Genomic DNA, 14,208 nt, shown 5'->3' on the forward strand with positions numbered 1-14,208 from the left:
ACTGTGCCACATCCTGTGGTGTCAGTGGTGGGGGGAAGGGGGCCCTGGACCCCACCACAGGATGGACTGTATCTCCCCCGTGATCTTGTAGCTCCCCAGCCCCGGGGAAGAAGTGATAGCTCCCCAACCCCGGAGGAGGAGTGATAGCTCCCCAACCCCGGGGGAGGAGTAATGAAGGAAATATCTCCCCAGTGCGTCACGCTTCTTTCAGGAATGAGGAGTTGTGAGATGGCAGCCCCCAGGCCACCACACAGCCCCTATGTTGTCATCTGCAAGATGAGACAGGGAGGGAGTACCTCACAACCCCCCACCCACCCTAGTACCTCACAACCCCCCACCCACCCTAGTACCTCACAATCCTAACAATAATAATAAGAATATCAATAATAATAGTTTATAATATTAATAATAACAATAATAATAATAATAATAATAATAATAATAATGATAATAATAATAATAATAATAATAATAATAATAATAAATGATAATAATAAAATAATAATAATAATAATAATAATAATAATAATAATAATAATAATAATAATAATAATAATGATAATGATAATAATGATAATAATAATAATAATAATAATAATAATAATAATAATAATAATAATAATAATAATAATAATAATAATAAATGATAATAATAATAATAATAATAATAATAATAATAATAATAATAATAATAATAATAATAAATGATAATAATAATAATAATAATAATAATAATAATAATAATAATAATAATAATAATGATAATAATAATAATAATAAAAATAATAATAATAATAATAATAATAATAATAATAATAATAATAATAATAATAATAAATGATAATAATAATAATAATAATAATAATAATAATAATAATAATAATAATAATGATAATAATAATAATAATGATAATAATAATAATAATAATAATAATAATAATAATAATAATAATAATAATAATAATAATAATAGTAATAATAATAATAATAATAATATAATACTAATATTGATAATAACAATAATAATAACAATAATGATAATAATAGTGATAATAATGATAATAATAATAATAATAATAATAATGATAACAATAATAACAATAATAATAATAATAATAATAATAATAATAATAATAATAAAAATAATAATAATAATAATTATATGGGAGGGTATTGATTGAGAGGGTGAAGGCATGTACAGAGCATCAGATTGGGGAAGAGCAGTGTGGTTTCAGAAGTGGTAGAGGATGTGTGGATCAGGTGTTTGCTTTGAAGAATGTATGTGAGAAATACTTAGAAAAGCAAATGGATTTGTATGTAGCATTTATGGATCTGGAGAAGGCATATGATAGAGTTGATAGAGATGCTCTGTGGAAGGTATTAAGAATATATGGTGTGGGAGGCAAGTTGTTAGAAGCAGTGAAAAGTTTTTATCGAGGATGTAAGGCATGTGTACGTGTAGGAAGAGAGGAAAGTGATTGGTTCTCAGTGAATGTAGGTTTGCGGCAGGGGTGTGTGATGTCTCCATGGTTGTTTAATTTGTTTATGGATGGGGTTGTTAGGGAGGTAAATGCAAGAGTTTTGGAAAGAGGGGCAAGTATGAAGTCTGTTGGGGATGAGAGAGCTTGGGAAGTGAGTCAGTTGTTGTTCGCTGATGATACAGCGCTGGTGGCTGATTCATGTGAGAAACTGCAGAAGCTGGTGAGTGAGTTTGGTAAAGTGTGTGGAAGAAAAAAGTTAAGAGTAAATGTGAATAAGAGCAAGGTTATTAGGTACAGTAGGGTTGAGGGTCAAGTCAATTGGGAGGTGAGTTTGAATGGAGAAAAACTGGAGGAAGTGAAGTGTTTTAGATATCTGGGAGTGGATCTGGCAGCGGATGGAACCATGGAAGCGGAAGTGGATCATAGGGTGGGGGAGGGGGCGAAAATTCTGGGGACCTTGAAGAATGTGTGGAAGCCGAGAACATTATCTCGGAAAGCAAAAATGGGTATGTTTGAAGGAATAGTGGTTCCAACAATGTTGTATGGTTGCGAGGCGTGGGCTATGGATAGAGTTGTGCGCAGGAGGATGGATGTGCTGGAAATGAGATGTTTGAGGACAATGTGTGGTGTGAGGTGGTTTGATCGAGTGAGTAACGTAAGGGTAAGAGAGATGTGTGGAAATAAAAAGAGCGTGGTTGAGAGAGCAGAAGAGGGTGTTTTGAAGTGGTTTGGGCACACGGAGAGAATGAGTGAGGAAAGATTGACCAAGAGGATATATGTGTCGGAGGTGGAGGGAACGAGGAGAAGAGGGAGACCAAATTGGAGGTGGAAAGATGGAGTGAAAAAGATTTTGTGTGATCGGGGCCTGAACATGCAGGAGGGTGAAAGGAGGGCAAGGAATAGAGTGAATTGGAGCGATGTGGTATACCGGGGTTGACGTGCTGTCAGTGGATTGAATCAAGGCATGTGAAGCGTCTGGGGTAAACCATGGAATGCTGTGTAGGTATGTATATTTGCGTGTGTGGACGTATGTATATACATGTGTATTGGGGGGGGGGGGGTTGGGCCATTTCTTTCGTCTGTTTCCTTGCGCTACCTCGCAAACGCGGGAGACAGCGACAAAGTATAATATAATAAATAATAATAATAGTAATAATGATAATAATAATAATAATAATATTAATAATAATGATAATAATAATAATAATAGTAATGATAATAATAATGATAATAATGATAATAATAATAGTAATAGTGATAATGATAATAATATTGCTATCAATAATGATGATAATGAAAATAATGATAATAATAATAATAATAATAATTATAATAATAATAAAATAATAATAATAATAATAATAAGGATAATAATAATAATAATAATAATGATAATAATAATAATAATAATAATAATGATAATAATAATAATAATAATAATAGTAATAATAATAATAATAACAATAATAATAATAATAACAAAAGTAATAATAATAATAATAATAATAATAATAATAATAATAATAATAATAATAATAATAATAATAATAATGATAATAATAGTAATAATAATAATAATGATAATAATAATGATAATGAATTTAATAATGATAATAATAATTATAATGATAATAATAATAATGATTGTGTTTGTGGATTTGATGCACGAGACCGGGTTATGGTGATGGGTGATTTGAATGCAAAGGTGAGTAATGTGGCAGGTGAGGGAATAATTGGTATACATGGGGTGTTCAGTGTTGTGAATGGAAATGGTGAAGAGCTTGTAGATTTATGTGCTGAAAAAGGACTGGTGATTGGGAATACCTGGTTTAAAAAGCGAGATATACATAAGTATACGTATGTAAGTAGGAGAGATGGCCAGAGAGCGTTATTGGATTACGTGTTAATTGATAGGCGCGCGAAAGAGAGACTTTTGGATGTTAATGTGCTGAGAGGTGCAACTGGAGGGATGTCTGATCATTATCTTGTGGAGGCTAAGGTGAAGATTTGTATGGGTTTTTAGAAAAGAAGAGTGAATGCTGGGGTGAAGAGGGTGGTGAGAGTAAGTGAGCTTGGGAAGGAGACTTGTGTGAGGAAGTACCAGGAGAGACTGAGTACAGAATGGAAAAATGTGAGAACAATGGAAGTAAGGGGAGTTGGGGAGGAATGGGATGTATTTAGGGAATCAGTGATGGATTGCGCAAAAGATGCTTGTGGCATGAGAAGAGTGGGAGGTGAGTTGATTAGAAAGGGTAGTGAGTGGTGGGATGAAGAAGTATGATTATTAGGAAAAGAGAAGAGAGAGGCATTTGGACGACTTTTGCAGGGAAAAAATGCAATTGAGTGGGAGATGTATAAAAGAAAGAGACAGGAGTTCAAGAGAAAGGTGCAAGAGGTGAAAAAGATGGCAAATGAGAGTTGGGGTGAGAGAGTATCATTAGATTTTAGGGAGAATAAAAAGATGTTCTGGAAAGAGGTAAATAAAGTGCGTAAGACAAGGGAGCAAATGGGAACTTCAGTGAAGGGCGCAAATGGGAGGTGATAACAAGTAGTGGTGATGTGAGAAGGAGATGGAGTGAGTATTTTGAAGGTTTGTTGAATGTGTTTGCTGATAGAGTGGCAGATATAGGGTGTTTTAGTCGAGGTGGTGTGCAAAGTGAGAGGGTTAGGGAAAATGAATTGGTAAACAGAGAAGAGGTAGTAAAAGCTTTGCGGAAGATGAAAGCCGGCAAGGCAGCAGGTTTGGATGGTATTGCAGTGGAATTTATTAAAAAAGGGGGGGACTGTATTGTTGACTGGTTGGTAAGGTTATCTAATGTATGTATGACTCATGGTGAGGTGCCTGAGGATTGACGGAATGCGTGTATAGTGCCATTGTACAAAGGCAAAGGGGATAATAGTGAGTGCTCAAATTACAGAGGTATAAGTTTGTTGAGTATTCCTGGTAAATTATATGAGAGGGTATTGATTGAGAGGGTGAAGGCATGTACAGAGCATCAGATTGGGGAAGAGCAGTGTGGTTTCAGAAGTGGTAGAGGATGTGTGGATCAGGTGTTTGCTTTGAAGAATGTATGTGAGAAATACTTAGAAAAGCAAATGGATTTGTATGTAGCATTTATGGATCTGGAGAAGGCATATGATAGAGTTGATAGAGATGCTCTGTGGAAGGTATTAAGAATATATGGTGTGGGAGGCAAGTTGTTAGAAGCAGTGAAAAGTTTTTATTGAGGATGTAAGGCATGTGTACGTGTAGGAAGAGAGGAAAGTGATTGGTTCTCAGTGAATGTAGGTTTGCGGTAGGGGTGTGTGATGTCTCCATGGTTGTTTAATTTGTTTATGGATGGGGTTGTTAGGGAAGTGAATGCAATAGTTTTGGAAAGAGGGGCAAGTATGAAGTATGTTGGGGATGAGAGAGCTTGGGAAGTGAGTCAGTTGTTGTTCGCTGATGATACAGCGCTCTTTGCTGATTCATGTGAGAAACTGCAGAAGCTGGTGACTGAGTTTGGTAAAGTGTGTGAAAGAAGAAAGTTAAGAGTAAATGTGAATAAGAGCAAGGTTATTAGGTACAGTAGGGTTGAGGGTCAAGTTAATCGGGAGGTAAGTTTGAATGGAGAAAAACTGGAGGAAGTAAAGTGTTTTAGATATCTGGGAGTGGATCTGGCAGCGGATGGAACCATGGAAGCGGAAGTGAATCATAGGGGCGAAAATTCTGGGAGCCTTGAAGAATGTGTGGAAGTCGAGAACATTATCTCGGAAAGCAAAAATGGGTATGTTTGAAGGAATAGTGGTTCCAACAATGTTCTATGGTTGCGAGGCGTGGGCTATGGATAGAGTTGTTCGTAGGAGGGTGGATGTGCTGGAAATGAGATGTTTGAGGACAATATGTGGTGTGAGGTGGTTTGATCGAGTAAGTAATGTAAGGGTAAGAGAGATGTGTGGAAATAAAAAGAGCGTGGTTGAGAGAGCAGAAGAGGGTGTTTTGAAATGGTTTGGGCACATGGAGAGAATGAGTGAGGAAAGATTGACCAAGAGGATATATGTGTCGGAGGTGAAGGGAACGAGGAGATGTGGGAGACCATATTGGAGGTGGAAAGATGGAGTGAAAAAGATTTTGAGTGATCGGGGCCTGAACATGCAGGAGGGTGAAAGGAGGGCAAGGAATAGAGTGAATTGGATCAATGTGGTATACCTGGGTTGACGTGCTGTCAGTGGATTGAATCAGGGCATGTGAAGCGTCTGGGGTAAACCATGGAAAGTTGTGTGGGGCCTGGACGTGGAAAGGGAGCTGTAGTTTCGGGCATTAGTGCATGACAGGTAGAGACTGAGTGTGAACGAATGGGGCCTTTGTTGTCTTTTCTTAGTGCTACCTCGCACACATGAGGGGGGAGGGGGATGGTATTCCATGTGTGGTGAGGTGGCGATGGAAATGAATAAAGGCAGACAGTGTGAATCGTGTGCATGGTATATATGTATGTGTCTGTGTGTGTATATATATATATATATATGTGTGTACATTGAGATGTATAGATATGTATATTTGCTTGTGTGGACGTGTATGTATATACATTGTGTATGTGGTGGGTTGGGCCATTTCTTTCGTTTGTTTCCTTGCGCTACCTCGCAAACGCGGGAGACAACGACAAATCAAAATAAAAAGAATATATAATAATAATAATAATAATAATAATAATAATAATGATAATAATAATAATGATGATAATAATAATAATAATAATAATAATAATAATAATAATAATAATGATAATAATGATAATAATAATAATAATAATAATAATAATAATAATAATAATAATGATAATAATAATAATGATAATAATAATAATAATAATGATAATAATGATAATAATAATAATAATAGTAATAATAGTAATAATAATAATTCTAATAATGATAATAATGATGATAATAATAATGATAATAATAATAATAATAATAATAATACAATAATGATAGTAATAACAATGGTAATAATAACAAGAAGAAGAAGAAAAAATAACAGTATGTTAAAGATAATAATACAAATGATAATAATGATAACAATAATAATAATAATAATAATAATTAATAATAATGATAATAATAATAATAATAATAATAATAATAATAATAATAATAATAATAATAATGATAATGATAATGATAGTGATAATAATGATAATGATGATAATGATATTAATGATAAATGTAATAATAATAATAATTGACAGACGTGTAAAAGAGAGTTTTGGATTTTAATATTCTGAGGGGAGCATCTTGGGGAATATATTATCACTATCTTGTGGAGGCGATGGTGAAGATTTGTAGAGGTTTTCAGAAAAGAAGAATGTTGGGGAGTAGAGCTTTTTGAAAGTAATTGAGCTTTGAAAGTTCACTTGTGTGAGGAAGTACAAGAAGACATTGAGGGTAGATTATCAAAAGGTGAGAGCAAATGACGTAAGGGGAGTGGGGGAAGATTGGCATTCATTTAGGAGAACAGCGATGGCTTGCGCAAAATATGCTTGTGGCATGTGAAAGGTGGAAGGTAGGCAGATTAGAGAGGTTAGTGAATGGTGATATGAAGAAGTAAGATTGTTAATGAAAGAAAGGAGACAGGCGTTTGGACGATTCTTGCATGGAAATCGTGCAAATGACTGCGAGATATATAAATGAATGCTGCAGGAGGTCAATAGAAAGGTGAAAGAGGAGAAAAAGAGGACAAATGAGGGTTGGGTTGAGAGAGTCTCATTGAATTTTTGGTAGGATAAAAAGATGTTTGAGAAGGAGGCAAAGAACGTGCGTAAGACAAGAGAACAAATGAGAACTTCTGTGAAAGATGCAAATGGGGAGGTAATAACAAGTAGTGGTGAAATGAGAAGGAGATGGAGTGAGTATTTTGGAGGTTTGTTAAATGTGTTTGAAGACAGTGTCTCAGATTTAGGGTGTTTTGGTCTAGGTGGTGTGCGAAGTGAGAGGGTTAGGGAGAATGGTTTGGTAAACAGATAAGAGATAGTGAAAGCTTTACGAAAATGAAAACCGGCAGGGCGGCTGGTTTCGATAGTACTGCAGTGATATTTATTTAAAAAGTGAGTGATTGTGTTGTTCATTGGTTGGTAAAGATATTCAATGAATGTATGGATCATGGTTGAATTCTTAAGGATTGGCAGAATGCATGTATAGAGCCATTGTACAAAGGCAAAGGGGATAAAGGTGAGTGTTCAAATTGCAGAGGTATAAGTATGTTGAACATTCCAGGGAAATTGATTGAAAGGGTAAAGGCACGTACAAAGCATCATATCTGGGAAGAGCAGTGTGGTTTCAGAAGTGGTAGAGGATGTGTGGATCAGGCGTTTGCTTTCGAGAATGTTAATGAGAAATGCTTAGAAAAACATATGATAGCATATGATAGGGTTGATAGAGATGCTTTGTGGAAAGTTTTAAGAGTGTATGGTGTGGGAGGTAAGTTACTAGAAGCAGTGAAAAGTTTTTACCGATAATGCAAGGCATATGTACGAGTAGGAAGAGAGGAAAGTGATTGGTTCTCAGTGAACGTCGGTTTGCTGCAGGGGTGCGTGATATCCCCATGGTTGTTTGCTTTGTTTATGGATGGGTTGGTTCGGGAAGTGAATGCAAGAGTTTAGGTGAGAGGGGCAAATATGCATTCTATTGTGGATGAGAGAGCTTGTTAAGTGAGTCGGTTGTTGTTATCTGACGGTACAGAGCTGGTGGCTCATTCGAGTGAAAAATTGCAGAGGTTGGTGACTGAGTTTGGTAAAGTGTGTGAAAGGAGTAAGTTGAGAGTATATGTGAATAAGAGCAAGGTTATTAGGTTCAGTATGGTTGAGGTGCAAGTTAAATGGTAGGTATGTTTGAATGGAGAAAACTGGAAGCGAAGTGTTTTAGATATCTGGGAGTGGACTTAGCAGCGGATGGAACCATGGAAGCAGAAGTGAGTCACAGGGTGGGGGAAGGGGAGAATGTTCTTGGAGGGTGAGAACGTTATCTCAGAGAGCAAAAAATGGGTATATTTGAAGGAACAGTGGTTCCAACAATATCATATGGTTGCAAGGCATGGGTTATAGATAGGATTGTACGTAGGAGGGTGGATGTGTTGGAAATGGTATGTGTGAAGGCAATATGTGGTGTGAGGTGGTTTGATCGAGTATGTAATGAAAGGGTAAGAGAGATGTGTGGTAATAGAAAAAAATTGTGGTTGAGAGAGCGGAAGAGGGTGTGTTGAAATATTTCAGTTTGGACATATCGAGAGAATGAGTGAGGAAAGATTGACAAAGAGGATATATGTTTCAGAGGTGGGGGGAAGAAGGAGAAGCGGGAGACCAAATTGGAGGTGGAAGGATGGAGTGAAAAAAGATTTTGAGCGATCGGGGCCTGAGCATACAGGAGGGTGAAAGATGTGCAAGGAACAGCGTGAATTGGAACGATGTGGTATACCGGGGTCGACGTGCCGTCAATGGAATTAACCAGGACATGTGAAGCGCCGGGAATGGATTGGAGGCAAGCAAGTGTGAATATGTACATGTGTATATAAGTATATGTCTGTTTATGTGCATGTATATGTATGTATCTGTGTATAAGTTTATGTGTATGTGTATGTATATGTTTATTTACATGTATGAGAGTTTATGTATTAGAGTCGATGATGGTTCTATGTCTGCTTCCAGGCGCCACATGTGTACATGTGTATATGTGTATATGTCTATGTGTGTATTTATATGTGTATATGTTGATATATGAATGTTTTTGTGTGTACATTTGCCTGCATGGACGTTTATTTGTATATTTGTTTATATAAATTGCTGTGCTATTTTTCTCTTGTTTCCTGGCGATACCTCGCTGACGCGGGAAACGGCGAGCAAGTATAAAGAATATAATCAATATATATCAGTATGTATAAGCATTAATGGGATAGCCTTGATTAGGGGCTTCAGTTGCCTGTGCCGACTCAACCCACATAGAAAAAAGAACACGAAATTATTGCCAAGATTTGAGAATTTTTATTGCAGATGAGGTCTATGTTGTTATTGTTAAAGTATACATTAACACAAGGATTATGACTGTCTCTGCAAGTTTACCTTTTTTTCTGGAATTCTGGAACAGCTACTGGCGTTGCTCTATCTTAAATTAGAGAAGAGGGAATGATATATATGTGGAGGACTCTGTCTTTCCAGGAATAAGGATAGTGAAGCATATTGAGTCAAATGATGATGAGCTACGATGCTTTATTTGAATATGATTCCCTCTGTAGGTGAGAGTGATGAGGTTCAGCAATGTAGCCAACGATGTTCAGTCCAAGGATATGAAGCTGGTGAGGCATGGATAAGTTGCTAGGAAGACTCATGGCCTTACGGTTATACTTCTGAGACATGACGAGGCATTGGACACAAGTTTGATATCATTTCACGTGATGCTGTTGGGATGTGAAGCAGTAGAAGGCAAGGGTCTCTTCCAGTAGGGTGAGGAAAGAGATAATATAGCCCAACAAAAGCAGGTAGAATGGTCCCTGCAGGTGGTCCAGTCCAAATGCTCTCCTGTCTTCTTCAATCTGCAGTAATAGATGCGTAGTCTTAAATTATGCATCAGTCTTCGATCTCAGAGGAACTATAGCGTTATAAGTGTGAAAAACAATGTCTGTGTAAAGATTCATCGAAAACAAAAGGAAAACTCATGTGCATAGTAAAGATTAATCTCTTAAGAGATGAATCTATGTACTTTACCTCAACAATATTTTTGTTTTGTTGTTCTTTTAGCGCTCCCTCTTCCTTCTTTTTGTTCTGCTTTCTGATATGCTCGTCAATAACGTTATCCATCCAGTAACCTATAAACGCACCTTCCACTAGATGCTGCATCATTTTACTGATACGCTGACGAAATGGTGCTCCTCTCCTGCACGCCAAGAAAAAATGAAATGGTTGTCACATGCTTTTGTTGTAGAGAAATTTTCTCTTTTGCTTTTCCTGGTGGAAGATAATGGTAATGGTACTTTCGCACGGAAGGAGGATATAGCATTTATTATGCATTGTTTTTTTAAAGTATGAGTACTAGTGAAATAAGTTAAAAGCCATGTTATCCCTTTTTAACTTGATTTTCAGTATCTAATGAATATGCAACTATGCATACATCCTATGTACAATATGCAACTATACATACATTATATGTGCAATATGCAACTATACATACATTATATGTGCAATATGCAACTATACGTACATGCTATGTAGAATATGCATCTACACATTCATCCTATGTGCAATATGCAACTATACATAAATTCTATGTGCAGTATGCAACTACACATACATCCTATGTGCAATATGCATATACACATTCATCCTATGTGCAGTATGCAATTATACATACATCCTATGTGCAATATGCAACTACTCATGCATCCTATGTGCAATATGCAAATACACATTCATCATATGTGCAATATGCAAGTATACATACATCCTATGTGCAATATGCAACTACTCATACATCTTCTGTGCAATATGCATATACACATTCATCCTATGTGCAATATGCAACTATACATACATCCTATGTGGAATATGCATCTACACATTCATCCTATGTGCAATATGCAACTATACATACATCATATGTGCAATATGCAACTACACATACATCCTATGTGCAATATGCATATACACATTCATCCTATGTGCAATATGCAACTACACATGCATCCTGTGTGGAATATGGAACTATACACATATACATACATCCTATGTGCAATAAGCAACTATATATACATCTTATGTGCAATATGCATATACACATTCATCCTATGTGAAGTATGCAACTACACATAGATCCTATGCGCAATATGTATGTACATATTCATCCTATATGCAATATGCAACTACATAAACATCGTATGTGCAGTATGCATAAACACATTCATCCTATGTGCAATATGCATCTACACATATATCTTATGTGCAACATGCATCTACACATTCATCCTATGCGCAATATGCAGCTACACGTACATCTTATGTACAATAAATTCGCTCCCTCTACCTTGTATATTCTATGTACCCTTCCATACGCCATGACTCTGTGACTCCAGATGTTATATTGACCAAAACTCACCAAATCCACCTTTTCTCATCTGGCACATTCACTTTCCCGCAAGATACTCACTGCAGCTCATTTTGTATTGCTGTCGTCTGTTACCACTTTCCTCTCTACTTGTCTTCCACTTTATCACAATTTCTACCTTTTATTCACACTATTCGTCTCCCTACAAAGTCCACAGGCATAGACAGGAATATGTCTGCAGGTAGGAGACCGAGTCAGATTAAAGGAAGAAAACACACACACACACACACACACACACGCACACACACGCACACAAACACACACACACACACACACACACACACACACACACACACACACACACACACACACACCCATAAAAAAACGAGGTAATTTCTCTAAAGCTAAGAGCATAGTATACAAGTGCAATATGAATAAAGAAAGACCAAGTGAAAAAACAAGAATCTTGGCTGAAGCTAACGACGAAGAAGGCAAGCAATTTAGCAGTTGGGATGGTACGAGCAGAGACGACATTTGTAGTTTTGTGGTGATCTTAGCTTAGCTAAGAGATAGTCAAGAAGACGGTCACTTCATTTACACATTTGTATGAGAAATACCTCAATGATATCATCTTCCAAGAGTGACAGTGAATTGTACGGGAATATCTTCAGGTTTCTTTACTAATTGTGTGGCCAAGACGCAACCTTCAGAAGTAATCGGTGAGTAAAAAAAAATAAGAATAATGTGTATTACATAAATCCTGTTCTATAATGTTTTCGTGCACGTACATTCACTTTGTACTGCAAGGTGATTCTTCAAAGTTATTTTCCTGCCAATCTATTGCTCTAGAGTGAGTGATGGTGTGGAGGAAATCTTAAGCTTTACTTCCTGTCTCCATCTGTAGGAACAATGGAATTCGAATACTATTATTATCCTCCAACAGATAACTTCTTCATAGGCATTTAAGTCATCTGTTATCTCTCTATCTTATGTACAATACAGCTTAAAACTAACAACGGCTTCCATTTTTATCACGAGAACATATACATAGTTCTATAGGCTTAATCTCGAGTCTCGTACATACACCATTTGTTCTACCTTTACAAAATCGAACTACAAACTGACCTGAATCCCCATGCTTCTCCGAGATATGGTGGGTACGTGGTACGGCTGAAGTAGAAGGGAGTATAGCCATGCTCGTTGGTGTAACTGGTAGCCACAGTCGTTAGGGCTTGGTACCTATAGGCAATGTACGAGTAGCCACCTTCCAGTACTTGCTGGTATTGCTCTTCCTTCGTGGCAAACTGAAATGATTAAACGGTGAGATTAGAGGAAACGGCTCCAAGAGGCAATTTACCTCAGTGACTTAATGAGTGGTAGGCCCTCCCGATGTGGCTGTTGGGCACAATTGAGCCTGCCCGAGCGCAGGAGGTGACTGTCAACTGGTTTAGTGAAAATATGAGCCATATGTAATGATTGAAGATGGTGGATAGTCGTGCACAGGACTATTTACATTGGTGGGTAGCGGAGGGCTATTGTAGGAACGAAGTGACGACCCTTGCTGTCAGAGGAGGAAAGTGGAACGGTGTGACATTTAAGAGATATGGGGGTCTAGTGCACCAATTTAGAATATTTCTATTAACGTTGTAAATACGGACATGACGTAAATAAGGACAATTCGATCATTGCAGGACCTCGTAGAAGTTAGCATTTATCTTGTGAGTAGTTCGTATTATGAACTAGACAGGATTTGCAGAATATCTTTTATCTGTAAGTATTGTAGATCTTCCCAGTCAAATATACGGTTATGTTTGCAGTGTAAGTACTAATATGAATATGAAGAGATCGATCATTGAGGTGAGATTACTCAAGTTTTCTTCAAGCGTCAGAGTATCAACATTCTCATATAAAAACACTGATACCATCTCGAATTTGAACTGAGAAAATATGAAAATCACTCACGACTGATAATCAAGAACTTATTCATAATCATTAATATTGTGTGAAAATGGTTAAACAAACGAGAAGTTCTCAAGGGCCAGTTTATAATGATGACAGTTATACAATATGCGTAGTGTTGTGATACAAGTCTTCGTTATTAGCAACTTATTCACTACAACTGGGTAATGGGACATTTCAGTACTAATAGTCCATATGATCTTATATCGGATGGGCAAAACTCCAGAAAACAATAAAGATGAAACAAAAGTCTTGTAAACCAGCTTATTACTTGCCTCCATGCGTTCAAAAACCTTCTGAACAACTGGGTCGGGGTTGGTTTGAAAATATATCGTATAGGCATCGCCTGAGCGCCATGTACCCCAGCGCCAGCCATCACGGGCCAACAGATCCTGGAAGGTGTTGATTTCCGGGTTCTTGTCCTGGACGACCAGGTGTGCCACCAAAGACGATCGATAGGCGGTGGTGATTATCAGACACGATAGCAACCACAATCCAACCAAAGTCTGTGTAGCAAACATTACATATGAGTAGGTAGATACGTCTGATAATCTGTACAAGTACTTTTACTCATATTTCTTTAAAAGAACATACACGGCTCAAGGTAAGCTTGAATAATGAAGTATTTTCGTTTCAAGAGACGAAGAAGATATTCAATACATAACGTCAGTAGAAAGCATTACATACACTAAATTCATGCACT

Source organism: Panulirus ornatus, chromosome 2 (genome assembly GCF_036320965.1).
Source record: "Panulirus ornatus isolate Po-2019 chromosome 2, ASM3632096v1, whole genome shotgun sequence".
Classification (NCBI taxonomy): Eukaryota; Metazoa; Arthropoda; class Malacostraca; order Decapoda; family Palinuridae; genus Panulirus; species Panulirus ornatus.